We start from the raw sequence: 25,762 nt of genomic DNA on the forward strand, positions 1-25,762 counted from the left end.
CCTGTGGCTGATAGGGGTATTTCATTAAAAAATGGATAGAGTGCTAAATATCCCGTAACACAGCTATTTAAGTGAAGTACCAAAGTGTTGAAAGAGCACTCATTGTTTCATGTTCCTTAGGTAGGCTTTCTAAGGTTTTCTTGTTTCAGTTCTTGACAGTGTGTGTATCTGTGTTTGTGTATGTGTGTGTGTATGTGTGTGTGTGTGTGTGTGTGTGTGTGTGTGGGTGGGTGGGTGATCTGTCTGGATCCACAGGTGGACATGAATGCCGGAGACCTTTTCCTTCTAAACAATACTTAAGTTACTTGTGAAATGTTATAGTTCTCTTTTCAGTAAATGAAAAAATCAAGGCCTAATATTTAAGTGACTTAACCAAATGTTATTTAGTACACATGAGGTTGAACCTAGCTCTCCTGACACCAAATTTGTTGGCATTTCTACTATATTATGCTGATTCTGTTTGGAAAATTAAGCAGTAAACATAGTACAGGTGAATTCTGTTGGTTCTGGGGAACAGTAACCCTCTTCAAATTCCATTTTTATTGCAATCAAGAACCTGAAAGAAAATGGCATTCACCCCTAAGCATTACCCCATGTGGGAATTTTAACAGTTGCCAATGTCATCTCTCTTTCTGCAAATAAAGACTATGTTTCCCTATTCTAGACGCCCACATGGAAACTTAAAAACCAATCAAAAGTCCATACTGTCATGAGATTGAGACAATATGTCAGATGGGCAGAGAGTAACTAGATCTTTTTACCTGAGTGCTTTGGTTTCCATCAGACACTTGAATGTCATGGGGATATGGCCAAAATATTCTCTTGTTTCATTCTCTTTCCCAGTGATAAGCCTGAGGACCAGTGCTCTCTATGGACAGTGTCCATCTGTCAAGGCTAGTGACTACAGCTTACTTGGTTCCTTGTGGTGAGTTGCAATTTCAGGGCCAATTTGCTCAGCCATAGGAATTACTTTCCAATGCTAGTCAATATTCTATTTTCCCATTTAAAATTAGTTCAGATTTCTTGTTTTTTTTTCTTTACAAAACATAATCTTTTCTATTATTTAGAAATAATCTAATAAATGAACAGGCTAAAACATTTAAATAGTCCATTTTTTTCCTTCTTTTCTTCTTCTTTAGACAATATCTCACTCTGTTGCCTAGGCTGGAGTACAGTGGCGTGATCTCAGCTCACTACAACCTCCACTTCCTGGGCTCAAACGAACCTCCCACCTCAGCCTTCCAGGTAGCTGAGACTACCAGTGCATGCCACCATGCCTGGCTAATTTTTGTATTTTTGGTAGAGACTAGGTTTCACCATGTTGCCTAGGCTTGTCTCAACCTCTCCAGTAGCTGGGACTACAGGCGTGTGCCACCATGCCTGGCTAATTTTTGTATTTTTGGTAGAGACTGGGTTTCCCCGTATTGCCCAGGTTGGTCTTGAACTCCTATGCTCAAGTGAGCCATTCCCTCAGCCTCCCAGAGTGCTGGGATTACAGGCATGAGCCACTGTGCCCAGCCCCAAATGCTACAAAATTCTGGAAGCTAAAATATGAGTCTTCTTTCTATTTGAGAAGCCCATTTCCCCAATCCCTGGCCCCCAGAGAAGAGCTAATTACTAAAGGTTTATTTCATATTCTACCAGAAACTTTTTGTGTGTGCATTCATGGAAAAACACAAAGTTGGTGGTTCCCATGTTTGATAGTTTACTAGACTGGCTCACAGAACTCAGGAAAGGACTTTACTTGCTCCTTCCAGGTTACTATAAAGGGTACAACCCAGGAATCACCAAATGGAAAGATATATAGGGTAAGGTATAGGAGAGGAAGTGCAGAGCTTCCATGCTTTCTCCGGGCACACCACCCTTCTAGCACCTCCATGTCTTCACTAATTAGGAAGCTCTCTAAACTTTACTTCTTAGAATTTTAATGGAGGTTACATTTATATAGGCATGATTGGTTAAATCACTGGCCATTGGTAATTATCTTATTCTTCAGCCCCTCTCTCCTCACTGGAAGTTGGGGAGTAGAACTGAAAGTTCTAACATTTTCATCACATGGTTGGCTTCTCTGGCAACTAAACCTGATCCTGAAGCTCTCTAGGCACTCAGCAAGAATCTTCTCATTAGCACAGACTCAGATATGTTCAAAATGATGTAAGACAGAGGCTTCTGCATCATTTTTAATCAAGGAGAGGAGAACTGGGCTTTAATATGGAGGAATAAGATGCTTCTCCAGGCCTGGAGTGGTCAGGAGAATCAGTAGGTTCAAGATTTCTGAGTGTATTGACACCAGTCTTTTCACCCCACATCTTCTTTCTAATCAGAGCTCTGACCTAAGAGGAGCAGACTTGCCAGGATTGAGAATTCAGTCTTCTCTGGAACTCCATCATCACTATGCTTAAGTGCTGGGGTCTGAGCCATAGTTTTTTGTTGTTGTTCTCTAGCTATAGAAGTAGGAGAGCCTCCTTACATGCTTCCCGGGATGCCCTTTGGTTTTGGTACTCTCTTAATTTGTAATCGATCATCTTAGCCTTTCACTGTATTTCTTTAGTGCATCAATATCCCCCAACTTGCAAAATCCACTTACTTTTATAATCCTTGAAATTATTCATTGTTTTGAACATCTGCAACACTTGAGATGTTGCCACTACTTATTTTCATCCACCAGTATTCCACCTCGGTTTTCTACTAGTGAAACTGTAACAGTTGCAGCTATAGTATTTTGAGGACTATTAGCACTTCATCTATCACTTGTGATGAAGTCCATAGTTTCAACCAGCTGGCAGGTGATATAGCTCCAAAATCCCATTTAAAAATCTGTTACTAACAATGAGAACACATGGACACATGGAGGGGAACAATATACACTGGGGTCTGTTGGGGAGTGGTGTGGGAGGAGGGAGAGTATTAGGAAAAATAGCTAATGCATGCTGGGCTTAATACCTGATATCTAGGTGATGGGTTGACAGGTGCAGCAAACCACCATGGCACACATTTACTAGTGTAACAAACCTATACACCCTGCACATGTACTCTGGAACTTAAAACAAAAATTTAAAAAATCTATTTTTTATACTACTCCTAGCACTATCTTTGGGTTCCCTGCAAAATACTCTGAGACAAAGATGTTTGTGTAGGGAGTTTACTGAGGAGTAGTTTTTGCAACAACATTTAATAGAGAATAAGGAAAAAATAATTGGTGAGAGGGAGAAGTTGGTGCACTTACAATAGAGGTCTCAGATGATTCCATGGAGTTTGGGGCTGGGGTGGCCCTTGAGAATTGGGCCAAATCTAGTTGGGGTTGATCTTTGTACTTGCCATGGTTTGAATGCCTCCCCCAAAACTCAATGTTGAATTTAACTGGCATTGTAACATTATTAAAGAGGGGGGGCCTCTAAGAAGTGAGGTAATGAGGGCTCTGCTGTCATGAATGGATTAATGCTGTTATTACTAGAGTGGGTTAGTTACTGAGACCTGTTATAAAAGTGAGTTTGGCCTGATTTCCTCTCTCTCTGTATTGCCTTCTTGCTTTTGCCTTTTTCCCTTCTACCATGGGAAGACCTTCACTAGATGCTGGTGCCATACCCTTGGACTTCCCAGCTTCCAGAACTAAATTAAATAAATTAATTTTCTTTATAAATTAACCAGTCTGTGTTATCCTATTACTGCAGCAGAAGAACTAAAACAGCACCCTCACATCACCTGATGTCCCTAAGAAAGAAGTATAACATGGAGTAAGGCTGCTCACCTCTGCCAAGGGGTATGGAGAAGGACTCAGCTATGAGCCCTCAGCAGCCACTACTCACAGAAGCTGGGTAGGGAAGGAGAAATGAGTGCTTCTGTTGAACAGGGGGATTTGAGCAGTATGCAGATCACACCCCTGGCCTCTTTAAAGACATTGCATTAGTTGATGCTCAAAACTTTCTTATAGGACAAGTAAGGAATTATTAGGGTAGAGGAACATAGAGGTAATTTCAAGACACCATCAAAAGACAATGTACCAGCTAGAAGTATATAAAAGATAGAGTAGTAGCACAAAGGAGCTAATGATTTACTATGCTTGATGTGTGTAATACAGCAGTTACATAAACTGTGTCTTTAATCACAAGACAAAGCTTGATGGAAGGATATGAGTGAAGGTATAATCTGGGCAGAAGAATCAGCAAGTATAAATTCATGACATTCTGGGTGTGGTTAAGCAGTCAAAGGGGCAGTTGTTTCATGTCTAACTGAGAGAAAATTGAACCAATACGAAAGAGGTCACAAGAAGTGATCTATACTATTACTAGAAATCCAAACTCTGACATCCTCCTAAATATGGTTCTATTTTTTAGGCTTTTTTTCCCTCCTACTTTTTAAGTTAAGCATTTTATTTTGAGATAATTGTAGAGTCATATGCAATTGTAAAAAATTCCTATGTTCTATTTATTCACCTTCCCCCAATAATAATATCTTACAAAATTATAGTACAATACTACAACTAACATTATCATCCACAAAGTCAAGACACAGAATATTCCATCGCCATGAGGATTCCTCGTGTTATCCTTTAATAGCCACAGCCAGGTTCCCCTGCCCTCATCCCTTCCGTAAACTCTGGCAACCACTAGTCTGTTCTCCTTTTCTATAAATTTGTCATTTCAAGAATATTATGTAAATGGAGTAATACAGTATGAAACCTTTTGGGATTGACTTTTCCACTTAGCATAATGCTCTGGAGAGTCATCCAGGCTGTTGTGTATAACAATAATGCATTCCCTTTTATTGCTAATAATGCATTCCTTTTAATTGCTTTGTATTCCATGGTATGAATGTACCACAGTTTGTTTAACCATTGAAGGACACTTGGGTTGTTTTCAGTTTTGGGTTATTAAGAACAGAGCTGCTGTAAACATTTCTTACAGATTTTTGTGTGAATATAAGTCTTCATTTCTCTGGAATAAATGCCTACTTCTATGCTATATGGTGGTTGCATATTTAATGTTTTTCAAAACAATTGAACTTTTTTTTTAGAGTGACTCTCCTGTTTTTTATCACTATCAGCAATGTATGAATAATCCAGTTTCTCTGCATCCTTGCTAGCAATGATGGTGTTGTTATTTTTATTTTAGCCATTCTAATATGTGGGTAGTATTATCACATTGTAGTTTTAATTTTCATTTTCCTAGTAGCTAATAACATATTTTCTTGTGCTTATTTGCTACATCTGTATTCTCATTGAAGAAATGTCGTGTATCCATTTTATAAAGTTTCTTACTGTTGAGTTTTGAGAGTATTTTTTGTGTGTGCTTATTTTAGGTACTAGCTCTTTGTCAGATGTGTGATTTGCAAATAATTTCCTCCATCTTGTAACTTCTATTTTCATTTTTTTGTTTTTAAAAATTTTTAATTTCTGTGGATACATAATAGATGTATATATTTATAGTGTACCTGAGATGTTTTGATACAGGTGTGCAATGTGAAAAAACCACATCATGAAAAAATGAATTAATCATCCTCTCAAGCATTTATCCTTTGAGTTACAGACAATCCAATTACACTCTTTTAAGTTATTTTAAAATGTATGGTTAAGTGACTGTAATCACTCTGTCATGCTATTAAATTGTAGGTCTTATTCATTATTTCTAAATTTTTTTTGTACCTATTAACCATCCCCCACCACCAACCCCACACCCTCCCACTATCCTCCCTGGCCTCTGGTAACTTCTATTCTCTACGTCCATGAGTTCAGTTATTTTGATTTTTAGATCTCAGAAATAAGTGAGAATATGCGACGTTTGTCTTTATGTCTGGCTTATTTCAGTTAACATAATGATCTCCAGTTCCATCCATGCTGTCTATGGCCATTACACCTTGAATGCATACAAAGTCATCTTTTCATTTCTTAATGGTCTATTACAGAGCAAAGTTTATCTTTGGATGAAGCTAAATTGATCAATTTCTTCTTTTAAGGGTTGTACCTTTGGTGTCAAGTCTAAGAACTCGTTGCTTAGGTCTATTTCTAAAAGATTTTTTCTTATGTAATTGTTTGTTTACCTAAAATCCATGATCTATTTTGAGTTAATTTTTGAATAAAGGTATGAGATTTAGGTTTAGATTATTTTTTCTCTTTCTTGTCTGTGGATGTTCCATTGGCCCAGGGCCATTTCTTGAAAAGCCTATTTTTTTAATCCATTGAATTACTTTTGCAGCTTTGTCAAAAATCAGTTGGTCACATTAGTGTGGATCTATTTCTAGGTTCTGTATTTGGTTCCATTGATTCATGTGTCTATTCTTTTGCCAATCCTATACAACCTTGATAATGTAGCTGTAAAATAAGTCTTGAAACTAGATTGGGTAATTTTTTTGCTTAATTCATTTTCAATGTTGCTTAGCCATTATAGTTACTTTGGCTTTCCACATACACTTTATAATAATCTTGTCTGTATCTACAAAACTTTTGCTGAGCTATTGATAAGCATTGTGATTGAATCTGTTAATTTGGGGAGAATTAAGACTTTTACTATGTCGAGCCATCCAATCCCTGAACACAGTTTCTCCATTTATTTAGACCTTATTTGACTTTTTAGAAATCAGTATTGGTAGTTTTTAGCATACAGGTTCTATGCACGTTTGTTAGATCTAGCTCAATTTTACATTAAAAAATAATCACTTATTGATGTACAAATTTTTACCCTGCAGTGAAATCATAAAATCTTCCCCTGGGTTTTTGTGAGTAGCAGATGAAATATTGCATAGGAAAGTTTATGAACAGCTTTACTGTACAAAAGCCAACAGTGGCAAGGTATGGTGGAACAGACTTTGACGATTTGACCTCTGAGCAGCTGTGCTACACTGAATTTATTCCTTATTCTCTATGAGTCCTGCTTTCTGTTTCTGAAGATGAGTATTTTGTTCTTGCAAGGGTGTTCTGAAGGACAACTGAGTCAATGCTCATGAATGTGTTTTTTAAACTGCACAGACCTATCCAAGGTAGAGTTATAGTCTTGCTCCACCTGAATCTGCTCACTCAGATAGCTCTTGTCTTCACTGTTCTTTGGTGTACTCAATATATGACTTAAACAATGGTGAGTTTGCAAAGGGTACAATTTTTATTTAATTTGAAAGTTTAAATATTTAATGTCCCTTTTCTCATGGTACAAATCTGTGTTGGCATAAAGCTCTTTTGGAAGCAATATGGAAGAGCCCGTTCAACAAGATAATTAAGGTTAGGTCTGTCTGGGTAAAAATTCCAGCTCACTGGGCCAGTCACAATTGAATACTGAGTCTTGACTTCCCCCAATGCATTTCATGGTCAGTATCTGTCTCTCCAAGTAAAAGTCAATGACGACTTGCCTGTGAGGGAAAGATCCAATTGCGTCTCCAGAATGAAGATCGATACCATCACTTCAAGTAAACCGTGTCTGACCTTATCCTTCGTAAAAAGGAAAAGAATCAACAGGGCATGAAAAGTGTCAGCATTTTCAGTTTTGGGAGGTGATAAAGGGGAAACAGTTTATGTTGTGCTCATCCATTGTTGGACATCAGTAAAATCATTAAGGGTAAAACTCGAGGTAAAGAAGTAGCTGTTTATCCAGTTTCACTGCTGGAAATCCTAACACCAATTCAGTTCAGTTCAGTTCAATTCAGCAGGTGCTCATTAAGTACCAGCACTGTGTATGACTATGCTAGCTTCAAAAAATCCCCAACTTGTGAATGTCATTCAGTTTATTTCATGCCAGACTGTCTTCGGTGCTGGGAATAAACATGCCTGATATGTGAGGAAGATATTCAGGCACAGAAAATCTATTTGATAAATACTAAAGAATATGGATAAAATCATATGAAATTATTGTGGGTGGAAACAAAAACTGTGTGCTCACAGAAAAAGGAGGTGATTTTTAAGTTTGGACTTCCTGCAGGATGAGTAGGTATTTACTCATGAGTGGAGAAGGGTTTAGTTTGGTTCAGTTTGACAATTATTTATTGGGACCTACTATGGGCTGGACCCTGAGATGGGCACTGGTATTGAAAAGATGAATTAGACATCATTGCTACCTTCAGGAAGCTCCAACGTATCATATCAAGTAGAAGCAGCAGTCTGAAAGGGTTTGTAGCCATATAGAAGAGTTGGCAAGTTTACTAGAAAAGGTCTCATTTGCAATCTATTCAACACATTTGGTTCCTTAGACAATCTTTGGTCTGGTCATAGTTGTTATATTTTGCTCTCATAATGGCAGAAACATTAAAAAACTGATAGGGAACTGGAGATAAATGAGGACAAGTGCAAAAATATGGTGACAAAGAAGTTTCCAGGTTTTTTTTTTTTTTTCTGGATTGTGGTGCATATGTGGAATGGGATAAAATACAGCTGTTTCAAATGGTGTGATTAAAAAAATATAACATGGAAAATTATGATATATAGTCGAGTTAAAGATGCAGGTAATAGTACAGGTATATATGGTGTGAATCTAGTCTGGTAAATTTATGTTGTACATGCACAGAAAAGAGTGTAAGAAGATGCCCTAAAGTGTTAACATTTTTTCCTCTGGATGAGGGAATTATAAAGAGAGACTATGAATGATGATTTCTGTCATTTCTTCCTTTTTTACTCGTCTTTATTCTCTTAATTTGTTCATGTGCATTTCCTTTCTTTTTTTATGATGAATCTGACTTCACAAATGAGAAAAAAGCAAAGTAAAAGTTAATTAAAAATTCTTTAATCTAAATAAGCACTTTCATATTTGTGACAATTAACCATTTATGCCATTGTTTCTCCTAAGAGTCCATTGGAAGGTCAGATCTTATTACTAATATTGTTGTTCTTATTATATTTCCACGGTCTGGTATTTTATTTTGAGGTTTTAAATAGTGTGCTATCTTTATTCTCAACTCATAAAAAAAAAGACAAAAATCATCTGCAGAACTTGAAACAAAGGTTGCAGAAAGATTCAGACTTATTTTTTGCAGAACAAATTTTTCTGTTGCCAGAGATCATGAAAAACACAAAAGAGGCCACTGAAAGGAGTGAGAACATGCAGACAGGAAAGCATGATGGACAGAAATGGAGAGACTTGACCTGGGAGTCCTGGGGCTGTGTGGAAGCTGAGTGGGCAGTGTCTTAGTGCTCCTCACACTGAAGAAGAAGGACCACCAAATGATGGTCACTCACCCATTCTCCACCAGTCTTCCAGTCTGAAGTGATGCTCATCTCTGCCTTTAGCTTCTGCTCAACTCCCACCCATCTGTGTATGGACGCTGTCTACCTCTTACCCTTGGAAATCCACTGTTGGATTCCCATTTATTGAGGAAGGAGTGAAGGTTTTGAGAGTCTGAGCAACTTGCCTACACGTTACCAGCAGGCTTACAACTAGAACTAGAGACTTATGAGTTCCTGCTGAGCACTCTTTCTAGAACCCTATCATATGGCTGAAAACTTGATTTGTGGATCACGGTGTTCAAAGCTGATATTTTGTTCCTCATTGCTCTGTGGGCAATTACTTCTTCCTGTGACAAGAAATAAACAGGATGGTGACAAGCTCCTGAAGTTGTGCCATTTTCAACCTGGTGCACCGCTCCTGCAGCTAGAGACAGGGTTATTTCTGGTGAAATCCTTGCTGTAAAATATACTAATCAATTTTCCTTACAAATTGTTTCTAATATGTAATTATGTAATCATGCTCTCCCATAAACAAGCTGAGCCTTGACATAGAATGATGGGGTGCAGTAATATTTTAAATAAAGGATGATCACATTGCCACTTATTTTGAAGTCCAATTTTTACAGTTGGGAACTATGCGTTAATGGCCTATTAGAGATTAACAGCAAGCTAAATGTGAAACTCTGAGTCAATGCCTTTGACATAAACAAATGTACAAAAATAGCATCCCACAACTGTTTGCAAAGTCTGACAGAGCTACAGGGCTTTCTGCAAAGCAGAGGGTGCAAAGAGTACCAGATTCATCAAATTCTGGCAGCGATCTGTTTAAAAATAATGGTTTTGTCTGCAAATGGAAACTGCTAACAGCTTTCCCCGTCCACTGCAATCGTCTTTCCATCTGCTTGGGTTTTATAATCATGTCGCCTTTGGAAAATTACAACACAGAACATATTGTCCTGGAGGTCTTTTGTCTAGCTGAATATTTTGGGCCACAAAATGCTGACAACAGTTGAAGCTTCCCTGCAGAAGTGTTACAACCACTGCATCCCAATCAGTCACCCTGGTGCTGCAAGGCTCTGGCAAGAGTAGAGCATCAAATTGCATTTGAGCACAATTTAAAAAACTCTCACATACACTTAAGTAGCCACTAACACTCCCAGTTCCTTGATGTAATGGCTGCTTCTTTCTTCCCTTTCATCTTTTCTCTTACTCTGTTTTATTTTTCCCATTTCCCTATCAAAAATTATTATCTAATATTATCTTTGACCCAGCAATCCCATCACTGGGTGTGTATTTAAAAGAAAATAAATCAGTTTTCCAAAAAGATAAATGCACCCATATGTTCATCCCAGCACTATTCATAATAGCAAAGACATGGAATCAACCTTCATGCCCATCAATGTGGTACATATACATCATGGAATACCATGAAGCCGTGGAAAAGAATGAAATCATGTCCTTTTCAGCAACATGGATGCAGCTGGAGGTCAGTATCCTAAGTGAATTAATGCAGAAACAGAAAACCAAATACCACATGTTCCCACTTATAAGTGGGACCTAAACATTGAGTACTCATGCACATAAAGGTGGCAACAATAGTTACTGGGGACTACTAGAAGTGGGAGGGAGGGAAGGAAGGAGAAAGGTTTGGAAGACTAACTATTGGGTACTACGCTTACCACCTGGGTCATGGAATCAGTCATACCCCAAACCTCAGTATCACACAATATACCCATGTAATAAATGTGCAGATATACCTCTGAATCTGCAATAAAAATGGAAATTATAAGAAAAGAAAAATAAGACATTTTCTTTTCTTTTCTTTCTTTCTTCTTTTTTCTTTTTTCTTTTTTTTTTCTTGAGACAGGGTCTTCCTCTGTCACACAGGCTGGAGTGCATGGTGTGATCATGGCTCAACGCAGTCTCTATCTCCTGGTCTTAAGTGATTCTCGCTCTCACCTCAGCCTCCTGAGAAGCTGGGACAACAGGCATGTGCCACCACACCTGGCTAATTTTTTGATTTTCTTTTTTAGAGACAAGCTTCCACTATGTTATCCAGGTCTCGAATTCCTGGGCTTAAGCAATCCTCCAGACTTGGCCTCCCAAAGTGCTGGGATTACAAGCACGAGCTACTGCACCTGGCCTAAGATATTAGTTTCTAAAACACGGCCATGATGAATCTGGAGGTGTCCTTTAGGCTGTGATCTGCTCAGTCAAGAGCATTAGTCCTTACCTCAAGATCCTTTGCTTAGCCCCCAGCTCATCGTGGACTGATCAGTACTGAACTGTGGAATAAATGAATGAATGACACTGTCTCTTTCACAGGATGCTTTATATTTTGTAAAGCTTTACATAGTTTATAAGACATTTTCACTGACACCACCTTCATAACAACGTATGAGGGAAAATAAGGTATTGTTTTCCCAGTGTGTTGGTTCAGGAAGCAGGTGTTAAGGTGGTGTTAAGAATGCAAGGGGGCTGGGTGTGGTGGCTCACACCTGTAAGCCCAGCACTTTGGGAGGCTGAGGTGGGCAGGTCATGAGGTCAGGAAATCAAGACCATCCTGGGCAACATGGTGAAACCCCATCTCTACTAAAATTACAAAAACTAGCTGGGTGTGGTGATGCATGCCTGTAATCCTAGCTACTTGGGAGGCTGGGTTAGGAGAATTACCTGAACCCGGGAGGTGGAGGTTGCAATGAGCCGAGATCATGCCACTGCACTCCAGCCTGGTGCCAGAGCTAGACTGTGTCTAAAAAAAAAAAAAAAAAAAAAAAAAAAAAAAAAAAAAAAACAAAAAAAAAAACACAAGGCATTGATTAGAAAAACTACCCTTGAGGGTGAAGAAACATGGAGACTGGGGGAGTCATCAGACTGTGATTTAGGTATTATTCATGGGGAGCAGAATAGCAAAAAAGCTTGAGCAGGGAAAGTATTAGACTTCCATGAAGTGTGAAGAAATTTTAGCAAAGCTGGTGGAGAGTTGGGCCAGAGTTGCTGGTCAGAGGAGTTCTGTGTTTCCTAGAAATGCACCTGCCTCTCCCAGAAGTGTCCCTGCCACACACACAGTTTAGCTGGGAGCTGCTGATGGTGCCAGTGTGGTGACTGATTTCGCACAGTAAGGCTGGGGCTCTTGACCAATTCTACTTCATGCAGTGGGAGGTCTCAGAGAGGCATTCTCATGGCCACCACACCCTATTTTGTAGGTAAGGACATTGAGAGCCAGAGAGGATAAGAGACATTCTCCAGAAACTCCAAGTGAGTCATGGGGATTAATGCCCAGCTCCTGGATCCTAACCCATGTTCTCTCTTCGCATACACTGAAGCTTCACTTGTGCAGCTAAGTGCCCTTCCCTATCTGATCTGAGCTGTTTGGTGGATGTGATGATTAATATTGACTGTCAACTTGATTGGACTAAAGGATTCAAATTATATTATTCCTGGCTGTGTCTGTGAGGGCGTTGCCAAAGGCGACTAACATTTGAGTCAGTGGAGTGGGAGAGACAGACCCACTATCTGTCTCTCTAGTCTAGGTGGGCACAATCTAATCAGCTGCCAGTATGGCTAGAATAAAGCAGGCAAGAGAATGTGAAAGGACTAGACTGCTGAGACTTCCAGCCTTCATCTCCCTCCCATCCTGGACACTTCCTGCGCTCAAACATCAGACTCCAGGTTCTTCAGCTTTTGGACTTTTGGACCTACACCAGTGGTTTGCCAGGGGCTTTCAGGCCTTCAGGCCTTCAGCCAGAGACTAAAGGCTGCACTGTTGGCTTCCCTACTTTTGAAGTCTAGGGACTTGGACTGGCTTCCTTGCTCCTCAGCTTGCAGACAGTCTATTATGGGACTTCACCTTGTGATTGTGTGAGTCAATTTTCCTAATAAACTCCCCTTCATATATACATCTATCCTATTAATTCTGTCCATTTAGAGAACCCTGATGAATACAGAGGGAAAGCCCAAACACTGGCTGGACGAAACACCTGTCAGAGATAGGAGAAGAGGCAGGAGAGGAGTTTCTTTCACTTGTAGTAGGAAGCAGAGGATGAGGCTGGAAGACAAAGATTAGATGTCTCATACCAGGGCGGCAGTGTGTAAGAAACCCAGTCTCTTATTATTAAAATATTCCATGAGTAAGATCAAACCTTTTGAGAATTCAATAGCAGATTATGCTCCAGAGATCCCATAAACTCCTTGAAGGTAGTGATATTCCTGGCTGTTCTTCCAGGGCTGCATTTCCTGCATCTTGACAGTGCTTGGCACAAACACATGGCATAAATATTTGTCTGTCTTTGTTGAGTGAATGAATGTTAATTAAGTTTAGCTTTGGAAGGGGCCTCAGAGAGCATCAAATTTATTTTAGAATATAAAGAGAATGAGACATTGAATAATTATTAGTCACATCTCAGAAAGAACAAGACCTGTGATCCTTGGCTCCCTTCCCCAGGGATCTGTTTCCCTCCCACCCAGGGCATCCCTTGGTCAGGAACCCTTCTGTTTTTGAATTTAAACCCAAATGTGGTGAGAAGATGAAAATAAAATTCTCAGATAAGGATGAGTGGAGAGAACAATGAATTGTTTTAAGAAAACCAAAGCAAAAAACTTCTATGATGAGGCCAATATTTTGAGACTGTCCTGGGAAACCCCAGCTGATAGACAGTAGATACCAGAGAATTTATTAACTGCCGTTTGTGGTTTCTTGAAAACACCAGCCTTTAGGGGTTGTCTGGCAGGGTTAGGTATGAATTCATCCATCCATCTTGTCAGTATTTTTCAAGCACCACCTCTGTACCAGGCACTGTGTTAGCCTCTGAAGATGATCAGTAAACAAGACCATATTCCTTCTCTTATAGAGTAGAGAATCTAGGGGGAGAGGCAGGCAGTAAATGCATGAACACAATAATTTTACAGAGTTTGAAATGTTTTAAAGAAAAATACCCAGGGGGATGGGAAGTTAGGATAACCATGTGGTGACGGGAGGAATCTGACACAGTGACATTTGGCTTGAGATCAGAATGACAAGGAGTTGCCCCTGTGAGGTGAGTCTGAGGTCAAGGGTTTCAGGGAGAAGAGAAAGCAGTTGCACAAGCCCTGAGGCCCCTAGCAAGACTCTCAGTGTTTGAGGCGCAGAAGAAAAGCCCCTCTGGAAGGAGCACAGTGTCAGGGTGATGGTAAGATGTGAGGTCAGAGAGGTCAGCAGGGCATGTTCCTAGGAGACCTTATTTGGGTTAGACCTTAATTGTGCCTAGAAGCCATTAGAGTCTTTTAAGCAGAAGAGTGTTGTGATCTGAATTATATTAAACAAATAAAATGAGGAAGGCCGGAAGGCAATCCTGGCAGGAGGAGGAGTCTGTTGACAGAAGCCGGGTGAGAGTGCTGGGGGTTTGGGCTGAGCTGGATGGACGAGCTGCAAATATCCAGGTGGACAATACAGACAGAGAGATTCTGGGCTGAAGAACAGCATGTGCAAGGCAGATAGGCCTGGGGTTGAGGACATGGTCTATCTGGGAGCTCACACAATTTGCAATGGCTGGAGTACAGGCTGTGCACTGGAGAGCAGTGAGACATGTAAAATAAGGAGAGTCATCCCAGAGCTGTTGAGGAATAGCTTGAGAAAACAGCTGCTTTTCTTCTCCGTGCCTCAGTTTCCTCTTCAGTAAAATAGGGGGTGGTGTTGCAAAACATCACTAAGATCCCTTTTATTCTGTGTTTCCCCAAAAATCCAGGTTTTGAGTCCTGATTGAAAAGTGTTGTTTCTGTGATGACTCAATGCTGGGGTTTCGCTATGTGGTTTTTATGCCCCCAGGTGCTGGGAACACACATTGAGAAGTCAGAAAAATAAATGAATCATGGAAATAGGCATTGGTGATATACCAAGTGTTGAAAGCCCTTTTCATGGGAAATACAAAACAGGCTGTTATAGGAGACACCTGGTACAGTCTGTTTACTTCCTGTTTTCCCATCCTTGTCAGAGCTCAGTCCCCATGAACCCATGAGGTCTCTCTTTAGTGTCCTAAACACATGGAAATTCCTTTTGTGGAAAACGGCAGGGGCCAAGAAATAGTGATTACCAAAGTGTGTTTTTGTTCTTAGTACATGCCACATGCTGGCCTAAGCGGTTTACCTGTAGCAACTCATGTGGTCTGCAAAGCTCTGTGATGTTGGTGATATTATCTTCCCCATTTTACAGATAGAAAAGAGAAGGCAAACGAGATTAAGTAATTGCTCCAGGACATGTGGCCTTTCTACAGCTGCTAACAGTTGGAGTGGAGCAAAAAGCACATGGGACTTTAGCTCTCAGAGACTTGGGCTCTGCCTGTTGTCAGGGTATGACCTTGATCTTCAAGACTCTTCATACTGATTGCTCACTGATTTCCTCATCTGTGAAGGGGGGATTGCACTATGTTGTGAGCATTGAGATGAATTATATAAAGTATCTGATGCAATAAATGTTAGTTCTCTCCACACATAAAGATACTTTATAAACCTTCGTTATACAAAATAATTAATACAATCCCTCTGAATATTTCTAGGCAATTAACTTGGTTTTGTGCAAAATTGCATTTAATGTGAAGATGTTGGTATTGCAGGAAAATTTTTCAGGCTTTTGATTTCCATATGTGTGTGGAGGGAAGCCTGGAGGTACATATTTCCTCTGGAGATTGGAGTGAGTCAGAACTTTGAATGAGTTGTTACTAATTTCAGGCAATGTTTTCTTTCACTTTGTGAAGTCAACACAGAATATATAAACACAATATTTAATAAGTACTGGGTTCTGTTCCAGGCACTCTGGGAGAAGAGATGGTGCCCGGGGATGCACCTAACTGTTCAGTTCCTTGAGGAGCTTGTCGTCATCTGCTGCTGTGATTGGAAGGGGTGGGCCTTCCGCTGGAGGCAGAGGAGGAGGTGCTGCTGTGTGCATGTGCATGTGAGAGAAAGACTCACACACACACAGAGAGAGAAAGAGAGACATAGGAGAGATACATTATTGTTTTCATGTAGTCAAAAAGTCCCTGGATTAGTGAATATTGAGAAACCCTGGCCTGGACAAAGAGATCTATGATAAAAGAAATGAATGTGAGTTTGTGAACAATTACACATAGATTTTTTTCTAATTATGTATGGGTAATCAAACATTAGTCAGGGGGCCTCTGGGTCTGGGTGAGCCAGTTTAAATTGTCTAAAGGCAGTGATTTGGTAAGTTATACTCTCTTTTTATAACAAATATTACATAACCCTTTCTTTACTGAAAAGGTAATACAACCCACCTACAATATAGTTTCAAAACCAAATCTACATAATTCCCAAACATAACAAAATAAGAAGTTAAAGGAAAGTAATTTAAGAGAAAGTAATATCTGTAATATTTTAGTATGGAAATGCTCAGACATGACTACACTAGACAGACAATGATAATCCAACTCTTGTATCCAAGATGGCTCCTGGACACCTCTGGGCCCTGGTGGCTTCTGGCTGCAGTGCCTCAGCCTTTCTTGAAGTGCTTTTCTCTGCACGTGATATTGGACTCTTCAATGGCTTAACCCCAGCTTCTTTCTAGGCCAGCTGTCTTCTAAGAGTGAAACAGATGCTCCAAGCCTTTTAAGCTCTGGGCCTTGAAGTCACCAAGCATCTGCTGCATTTTATTGATGAAAGCAAGTCACAGGCCAGTCCCGAATATTCAAGTGAGGAGCTGGGTGAGAAATAGATTCTGCATCTTGATAGGAGGAGTGAGTGTCAAAATTATATTGCAAATGGGTATGTGGAATGAGAAATCATTGTTATTTATGTGGAGACAACATACCATAGTGAGAAGAGCCCTGAAAAGTAAAAATTAAAAAATTAATCTATTAAATCATTCCTACGTGCCTGGCATGGTATTAAGCTATTACATGTTATATTAAGGAAACCTTTCAGCAACGTTATGAGGTAGGTATGATTGTCATCCCTACTTTACAGATAAAAGAACTGACGTTCAAAGAGGTGAAGTAAATAACCATGATCACACAGTCAATGAGGGGCTGAGATGGGATGCAAACCCATCTCTGTCTGACTACCAAACTTGTGGTCTTATCCATGGTCCATGTGTTTGTAGCAGCTCCCTAGAGCAGAGAGAAATATGTTTCCTGATTAGAAGAAAGAGACTAACTTGAGCAACGGTTAGATCCAGGGACTGGACACAGATGCTCAATCCTCTGTTAGCAGAGAGTTGTAGTAATCCACTTGATGCCTTTCAGTTTAGGGAGATAGAAGAATAAATCTCAGTGTTGGTCTGTGAACTTGCTCCCACCTAGCGGGTCAGTAAAAGAAGCATTGGTAATATTTTAAGTCTTTCTGTTTTAACACCGATGAGACATTCAGGTCTTCTGTAAGGTCTTTACCCTTACAGAAAAAACTGTGCATCTGGAGTACCAGGGCTTTGAAGAATGGTCATATTAGGCAGTTTCAAGAATGATTGCCAACTGTCCCAGGAGATGGGAAAGAAAACAGCATCAGAATGGTGGATGAGGCATATGTGTGCTGGCTCATCTGGGAAGGGAGAGACCCTGCTAGGAGCAATTCATTGGTTGGTATGATCTTAAGCAGGGAACAAGCTAAAACATTCCTGATCTTTTGATCACTGTCCATTGTCAGGCAAAGTTAGTCTACTTGTTTTTTTTTTTTTATTTTTTTGAGACAGGGTTTCACTCTCTCACTCAGGCTGGAGTGCAGTGATGGCAGACACTGCTCACTGCAGCCCAGACCTCCTGGGCTCAACTGATCCTCCTGCCTCAGCCTCCTGTGTAGCTGGGACCACAGGTGCGTGCCACCATGCTTGGCTAAAGCAAGACGAATATTGATGAGGTTGTGAGACTCAAGTCACTGTTGAAGTTTGTTATGAGAATTGACTTAGAAAATATAACAGACTGAACTATCGTAGTCCTGGGTGACCCACAACTCTACATTTCTTGAAGGGTTCTGGTTAAGGGCATGGAGAATCTCTTCAACATCATAGAATAAAAACTAATTCTAATTTTTTATTCACATTTTGTTGTGGCCTTGACGTGTGAAAGGTCTTTCCAGAAAAGCTTTAACAGTCTCATAACCCAAGAGTTCATTCATCCACTCATGCATTCTTTCATTCACTCAGCTAATTTACTGAATGCCTCTAGGGACACTGTTGTAGTCACTGGCAATATGGCATTGAACAAAAAGACATAAAGTGTCTAATCTCATGGAATAGATATTTTAGTGGGGTGAGCCAGACATCACACAAGGTGTCAGGCATGGATAGACATTAAGAAGGAAAACAAAGCCAGGGTACAAGACAAGAGTGAGAGTGTACAGCTATCTTCCATGATTACTTAGGGGTTGCCATTCCTATAAGGTAATTTGGGTATAGACCTGTGTGAAATGGAGGAGGAAACTAAGAGAGGATATCAGGAGGAAGAGATTTCTAGTTATGAAGAGCACTCAGGACAATGTTCTGGAGGCAGATGAGTGATGGATGGAACAGGACAGTGAGGAAGTCTTTGTGGAAGGAGCGAAGTGAGAGGAGGCACAGGTAGGGGATGGGATCAGAGAGGGAGGGAGCCAGGCTGGGATACTAAAGGCCTTTAGGGCTGGGTAAGGGCTTCTAGTTTTATTCTGAGTGACATGGGAACCTGTTGGAGAGTTTTGAGCAAAGCAGAGAAATCATTTGATTTTAAAAAGTCATTCTGGTTTGGAAATAGGGGAACTAGCTGACTCATTCAAAAATCGATTGCAATAATTATTCAGGCAATGAATGATGGCAGCTTGGTCTAGGATAGTTCCAGGAAAAGTTGTGAGAAGTGGTTCACTTCTAGATATTCTTCAAAATTAAGGACAACAGTGTAATGTATGGAAGAGGAGTAAAGAATAACCCTAATGGCTTTAGCCTGAGAAACTGAAAAGATGGAGTTGCCATTTACTCAGGTAGGAAAGGCGATGGGAAGAGTGGTTGGAAGAAAAAGATAAGGAACTGAGTTTTGGAATTGTGGAGCTTGAGATGCCTATGAAACATCTAGGGGATTTTAAATAGGAAGTTGAATTAGGAGTGTGAGATTCAGAGATGTCTAGGTTAGTGATGAATCTATGGATATTGTATCAATGATATGTAAAGCCATGGGATTAGATGAGTTGACCCAGGGAGTAAGTGTAAATAAGATAAAAATAAAATAAATAAGCACTGAGATCCAAGGACTTGGTTCTGAGCACTTCATCATTCAGAAGTCAGGGAGAAGAGGAGATACCAGTGAAGGAGCCTAAGAAGGAGAAGCTAGGAGAACAAAGTGATGCTCTGAAAGTATACTTCTCCTTGAAGATGTCCTTCATGTCTCATGGAAGTTGTATTCCTGCATATTTTATTTTTTGTGTAGCAATTGTAAATGGGAGTACACTTATTATTTGACTCTCTGCTTGTCTATTATTAGTGTATAGAAATGCTTGTGATTTTTCCACATTGATTTTGTATCCCAAGACTTTGCTGAAGTTGTTTATCAGCTTAAGCAGTTTTTGGGCTGAGATGATGGGGTTTTCTAAATATATAATAAGTCGTCTGCAAACAGAGACAATTTGACTTTCTGTCTTCCTATTCGAATACCCTTTATTTCTTTCTCTGGTCTGATTGCTCTGGCCAGGACTTCCAATACTATGTTGAATAGGAGTGGTAAGGGAGGGTATCCTTGTCTTGTACCGGTTTTCAAAGGGAATACTTCCAGCTTTTGCCCATTCAGTATGGTATTGGCTATGGGTTTGTCATTAATATCTTATTATTTTGAGATATGGTCCATCAATACCTAGTTTATTGAGAGTTTTTAGCATAAAGCAGAGTTGAATTTATCAAAGGCCTTTTCTGCATCTACTGAGATAATCACGTGATTTTTGTCTTTGGTGCTGTTTATGTGGTGGATTACTCTATATTAAACCTGCCTTGCTTCTCTGGGATGAAGCCAGTTTGTTGGTGGTGAATAAGCTTTTTGATGTGCTGCTGGATTTGGTTTGCCAGTATTTTATTGAGGATTTTCACATCAATGTTCATCAGGAACATTGGCCTGAAATTTTCTGATTTCAAGTCCTGAATATCCTTGTTAACTTTCTTTCTTGTTGATCTAATATTGACAGTGGGGTGTTAAAGTCTCCTACAGTTATTGGGTGGGAGTCTAAGTCTCTTTGTAGATCTCTAAGAACTTGTTTTATGAATCTGGGTGCTTCTGTATTAGATGCATATATATTTGGGATAGTTAGCTCTTCTTGTTTCATTGATCCCTTTACCATTATGTAATATCCTTCTTTGTCTTTTTTGATCTTTGTTGGTTTAAAGTCTGTTTAATAAGGTCCTAGGATTGCAACTCCTGCCTTTTTCTTTCTTTCTATTTGCTTGGTAAATATTCCTCCATCCCTTTATTTTGAACCTATATATGTCTTTGCATGTGAGATGGGTCTCCTGAATTCAGCACACCAATGGGTCTTGACTATCCAATTTGCCAGTCTGGGTCTTTTAATTGGGGCATTTAGTCCATTTACATTTAAGGTTAATATTGTTATGTATGAATTTGATCCTGTCATCATGATGCTAGCTGGTTATTTTGCACATTAGTTGATGCAGTTTCTTCATAACGTCGTTGGTCTTTATATTTTAATGTGTTTTTGCAGTGGCTGGTACAGGTTTTTCCTTTCCGTATTTAGTGTTTTCTTCAGAAGCTCTTGTAAGGCAGGCCTGGTCATGACAAAATCCCTCAGCTTTGCTTATGTGTAAAGGATTTTATTTCTCCTTCACTTATGTAACTTAGTTTGGCTGGATATAAAATTCTGGGTTAAAAATTCTTTTAAGAATGTTTAATATTTGCCCCCATTCTCTTCTGGCTTGTGGGGTTTCTGCAGAGAGATCTGCTGTTAGTCTGATGGGCTTTCCTTTTTAGGTAACCCAACTGTTCTCTCTGGCTGCCCTTAACATTTTTTCTTTGTTTCAACCTTGGTGAATCTGATGATTATGTGTCTTGGGGTTGCTTTTCTTGAAGAATATCTTAGGGGTGTTCTCTATATTCCCTGAATTTGAATGTTGGTCTGTCTTGCTAGGTTGGGGATGTTCTCCCGGATAAAATCCTGAAGTGTGTTTTCTGACTTGGTTCTGGTCTTCCCATCACTTTCATGAACTCCAGTAAACTGTAGGTTTTGTCTTTTCACATAGTCCCATATTTCTTGGAGGCTTTGTTCATCCCTTTTCAATCCTTTTTCTTTCATCTTGTCTTCATGCCTTGTTTCAGTGAATTGATCTTCAATCTCTGATATCCTTTCTTCTGCTTGATCAATTAGACTGTTGATACTTGTTTATGCTTCACTAAGTTCTCGTGCTGATTTTCAGCTCCATCAGGTCACTGGTTATTCTGGTTAGCAGTTCTGTAACCTTTTGTCAAGGTTCTTAGCTTCCTTGCATTGGATTAGAACATGCTCCTTTAGCTCAGAGGAGTTTGTCATTACCCACCTTCTGAACCCTTCTTCTGACAATTCATCAAACTCATTTTCTGTCCAGTTTTGTGTTATTGCTGGAGAGTATTTGCGATTATTTGGAGAAAAAGAGTCATTCTGTTTTTTGGAATTTTCAGCCTTTTTGTGCTGGTGTTCCTCATCTTTGTGGATTTATCTACCTTGATCTTTGAGATTGATGACCTTTGCATGGGGTTTCTGTGTGGAAGTTCTTTGTTGATATTGATGTTATTGCTTTCTGTGTGTTAGGTTTTCTTCTAACAGTCAGGTCCTTCTTCTGCAGATCTGCTGCAGTTTGCTAGAGGTCCACTGCAGACCCTGCTTACCTGATATCATAGCGAAGGCTGCAGAACAGCAAGAATTCCTGTCTACTCCTTCCCCTGGAAGCTTCACCCCAGAGGGTCACTGGCCTAATGCCAGCCAGAGGTCTCCTATATGAGGTGTTTCTCAACCCCTGTAGGGAGGTGTCTCCCAGTCAGGTGGTATAGGGGTCAGGGACCCACTTGAGGAGGCAGACTGTCCCTTAGCAGAACTCAAGCACTGTGCTGATAGTACCCTCCTTGTCAGGATCCTCTGCTCTCTTCATAGCTGGCAGGCAGGAATGTTTAATTCCACTGAAGCTATGCCCACAACTGCCCCTTCCCCCAGGTGCTCTGTCCCAGTAAGATGGGAGTTTTATTATAAGCTTCTGAATGGGGCTGCTGCCTTTCTTTCAGAGATGTTCTGCCCAGTTAAGAGAAATCGAGAGAAGCCATCTGGCCACAGCCTCTTTGCCATACTGTGTTGGGCCCCGCCCAGTCCTTAGAACTGTGAGGGGAAAACTGCCTACTCAAGCCTCAGTAATAGCAGGCACCCCCTGCACCACCAAGCTTGATTGTCCCTGGTTGACTTCAGACTGCTGTGTTTGCAGTGAGAATTTCAAGCCAGTGGTTCTTAGCTTGCTGAGCCCTGTGGGAGTGGGACCTGCTGAGTGAGACCACTTGGCTCCCTGGCTTCAGCCCCATTTTTAGGGGAGTGAACAGTTCTGTCTCACTGGCATTCCAGGTGACACTGGGATACGAAAACAACAACAACAACAACAACAACAACAACAACAACAACAACAACAAAAACTCCTACAGCTAGCTTGGTGTCTGCCTGAACAGCCACCTGGTTTTGTGCTTGAAACCCAGGGCCCTGGTGGTATAGGCACATGAGGGAATCTCTTGATCTGTGGATTGCAAAGACTGTGGGAATAGCACAGTGTCTGGATGGATAGCACAGTCCCTCATGGCTTTTGGCTGGGAAACGGAAGCTCCCCTGCTCCCTGCACTTCCTGGGTGAGGTGACCCCCACGCTGCTTCTGCTCACCCCCCATGGCTGCACCAACTGCCCAAACAGTACCAATGAGATGAACAGTGTACCTTAGTAGGAAATGCAAAAATCACCTACCTTCTGTGTTGGTCTTGCTGGGAGTTGCAGACAGGAGCTGTTCCTATTTGGACATCTTGCTAGAACCTAAAATATGTATTTTTAAAAATCTCCAAACTCCTCTTTTTAAAATCATCAGATCTCATAAGACTTCTTTGCTATCATGAGAACAGCAAAGGAAAGACGTGCTCCATGATTCAATTACCTCCCACTAGGTCCCTCCCACAACACATCGGAATTCAAGATGCGATTTGGGTGAGGACACAGTCAAATCATATCAGGACCATAGCTGTAAGAGGTTGATGTGGGGTATTATATCCTATTGATATGCTGCTGGTGATGATTTGGAAGAGAGAAAACAGTGATGGAGAAGATAGAGGGAGGTTTTGCTGGGGCAATTTTCTTGAATAGGTGAAATGGGATTTAGTGAAATGGGATAGTATTTAGCAGACACGTGAATTGGGTGGCTTTAGATAGAGCAATCCTGTCATCATTATAGGAAAAGAATGCAGTACACATGGTTCAGATGTAGTGTGGTAGATGTGGTATGGGAACATGTGAAAGTTGTCTTCTGATTACTCTGTTGTCTCAGTTATACAAGATGCAAGACTCGCTAAGAGTCAGGAGATGGGGGCATATGAGAGAACTTTGAAGAGAGAAAAGAAGGTGAGAAATAGACAGCCGGGAGAGTGGGAGACACATTTGACTAAGGCACTGTGGCATATTTCCTGGACAGCAGTGAGAACCTTCTGAAGGTTGGTGCTCATGAATTCAGAGCAGAACCAATACATGTGGTTGTGTGTTTTCCTCAACCCATGTTTGCAGGCACAGAATGGGTGGCAAATTGGCCTTAAGCATGATTTAGGTCTTCCTCCCTGCCCAGGCAAGAATGAGAGAGAGATGCTGATAGTATGTAGGGTATTGATGCACTACAAATTTCAAGTTGAGTAGGAAGAAGAGGTGAGCAAGAAGAACAGTACAAAAAAGGAATAAGTTTTAATCTATGCAGAAGGAACTGTTGCAATGTGGACACAGCAGGAGAAGCTGTATATGGAGCTGGAAGTAAATATGGTATTCTTAAATAATTTAGAGAAATAGTACTATGGTGTGATAGTCTGGGAAATACCAATAAAGTGGGTAACTGAAGTGGAATGGAGGAGACAATTTCTATAGGGGAGGAAGTCAAAGCATCAAGAAGTATGGGTCTCGGACTGATCGTCTATGTGGATATTGAAATTACCAACCTAAAACTATCTATATTGCCACTTACTAGGATACTTTTGGGAATACTGTAGGTTCTCGGGGACTATTTCTTTAGTGAAGAGTTGCTACACAGTAAAAATCAAACTGCAATCTGGAACTACTTTCTTACACACACAGGTAAGGCAGAAATAGATGAACCTTATTCTGAAGTGATCCAAAGTGAGGGTAATAATCTCTAAAAATAGAGTGACAAATTAGCTCTTTGAAGGAATTACTTGGTAAATTATCTCTCCCTATATCCTGAGAGGTTTTAGCTTCCCAGAGCCCTAACAGAATAAATTCACATCACATCTACAAGCAGTTTTATCTTTTAAAATATTTCTGTTTCCTATGTAATTAGATGTTTGGAAAGAAAATGAAAATAAGCAGAAGGTATTACGTGCAGAGAAGATGAATGGGAAAGGAGCCAGTTGAATTTGGATTTTCTTCATTATCATGGCCCCTAGAGTTTAACATAGTGTTGTTTTTTTTTTTTTTCCAATTACAAGTGAGATGTTTGTAGCTGATTCTCTCGTAAGAAATATTGAGTACTTTGAGATTATAGTGCTATATTTATACTGATAAGTGGATTGGGTTTCCAATCTTTGGTGGGTAGGTTGTATAGAAGGTAGAATGTATTTTTGCATAGAAACAGTGTTCAATGTGGAAGCCAGGTTCCTAGAGAAGCTTCTTAATCATAATGTACCTGAGATAAAGAGTATCATTTCATCTTAATAAATAGGACTGTGTATTTATTATAATACTGTGTTAATATAATTGGGAAGAGAGAAGTGTCTTCTTTTTTTGAAGCTGTTTTGGCTCAAAAATTAGACAATTCGAGCAGTATTTCTCGCCTCTTAAGGAAGAATTAGGGTTCAGGTCAAATAATTGAAAGTGATTCTTGTACACAGCCTAATCTCTTAGTTCCCTCTGGAAATAGAATCTGGGGGAATGTGGGAGAAAATGAAGGATTGTCATTCCAGAAGCCCATTTTGGCTGTGGGTCCAAGCAGCACCTACAATCTAGCTTTATCAGCAAAAATGTAGGCACTGGATTTTACCCTCTGCCTTATTGCTGGGTCTATTTCCCAAATGAATCCAAATTCTTAGAGGAGAATATTTATTTCACATACTTTCCTCTAAAGATTTGGACTCATTTAGGAACTAGAATCTCGTATTAAAGTATCAGCTATTACTTGATACTTTGCCATACTCAGACCCACAAAACTTATAGCCCTAGACCAAGATGCAGTCTGCCGATGCAAGTGAAAACAGGTTTCTCCACCAAAATCCTCCAACTTCCCTCACTGTCCAAGAGTTTCTCCTTGATGTTGACATTGTTCTCTCCCTCTGCTTCTCTTCCACATCCTGTTCCTGCCATGAATGCAAGGTTACTGAAGGGGACATATGATGGAAGTTAAAGAACCCTGAAGAAAAGCTTCCTATCTGTCACCATTCTGCCTGTCTGCTATGCACCTGTTTGTTCTTTGAT

The 25,762-nt window shown here is 40.2% G+C and overlaps 1 pseudogene; it reads left to right on the top strand.

Moving 5' to 3' along the window:
* The window catches only part of LOC141583975 (splicing factor C9orf78 pseudogene), a 358,102-nt pseudogene that overhangs the window by 93,430 nt on the left and 238,910 nt on the right, over positions 1-25,762 (top strand).

The sequence above is a fragment of the Saimiri boliviensis genome, chromosome 3, assembly GCF_048565385.1.
Source record: "Saimiri boliviensis isolate mSaiBol1 chromosome 3, mSaiBol1.pri, whole genome shotgun sequence".
In the NCBI taxonomy this organism is placed as follows: domain Eukaryota; kingdom Metazoa; phylum Chordata; class Mammalia; order Primates; family Cebidae; genus Saimiri; species Saimiri boliviensis.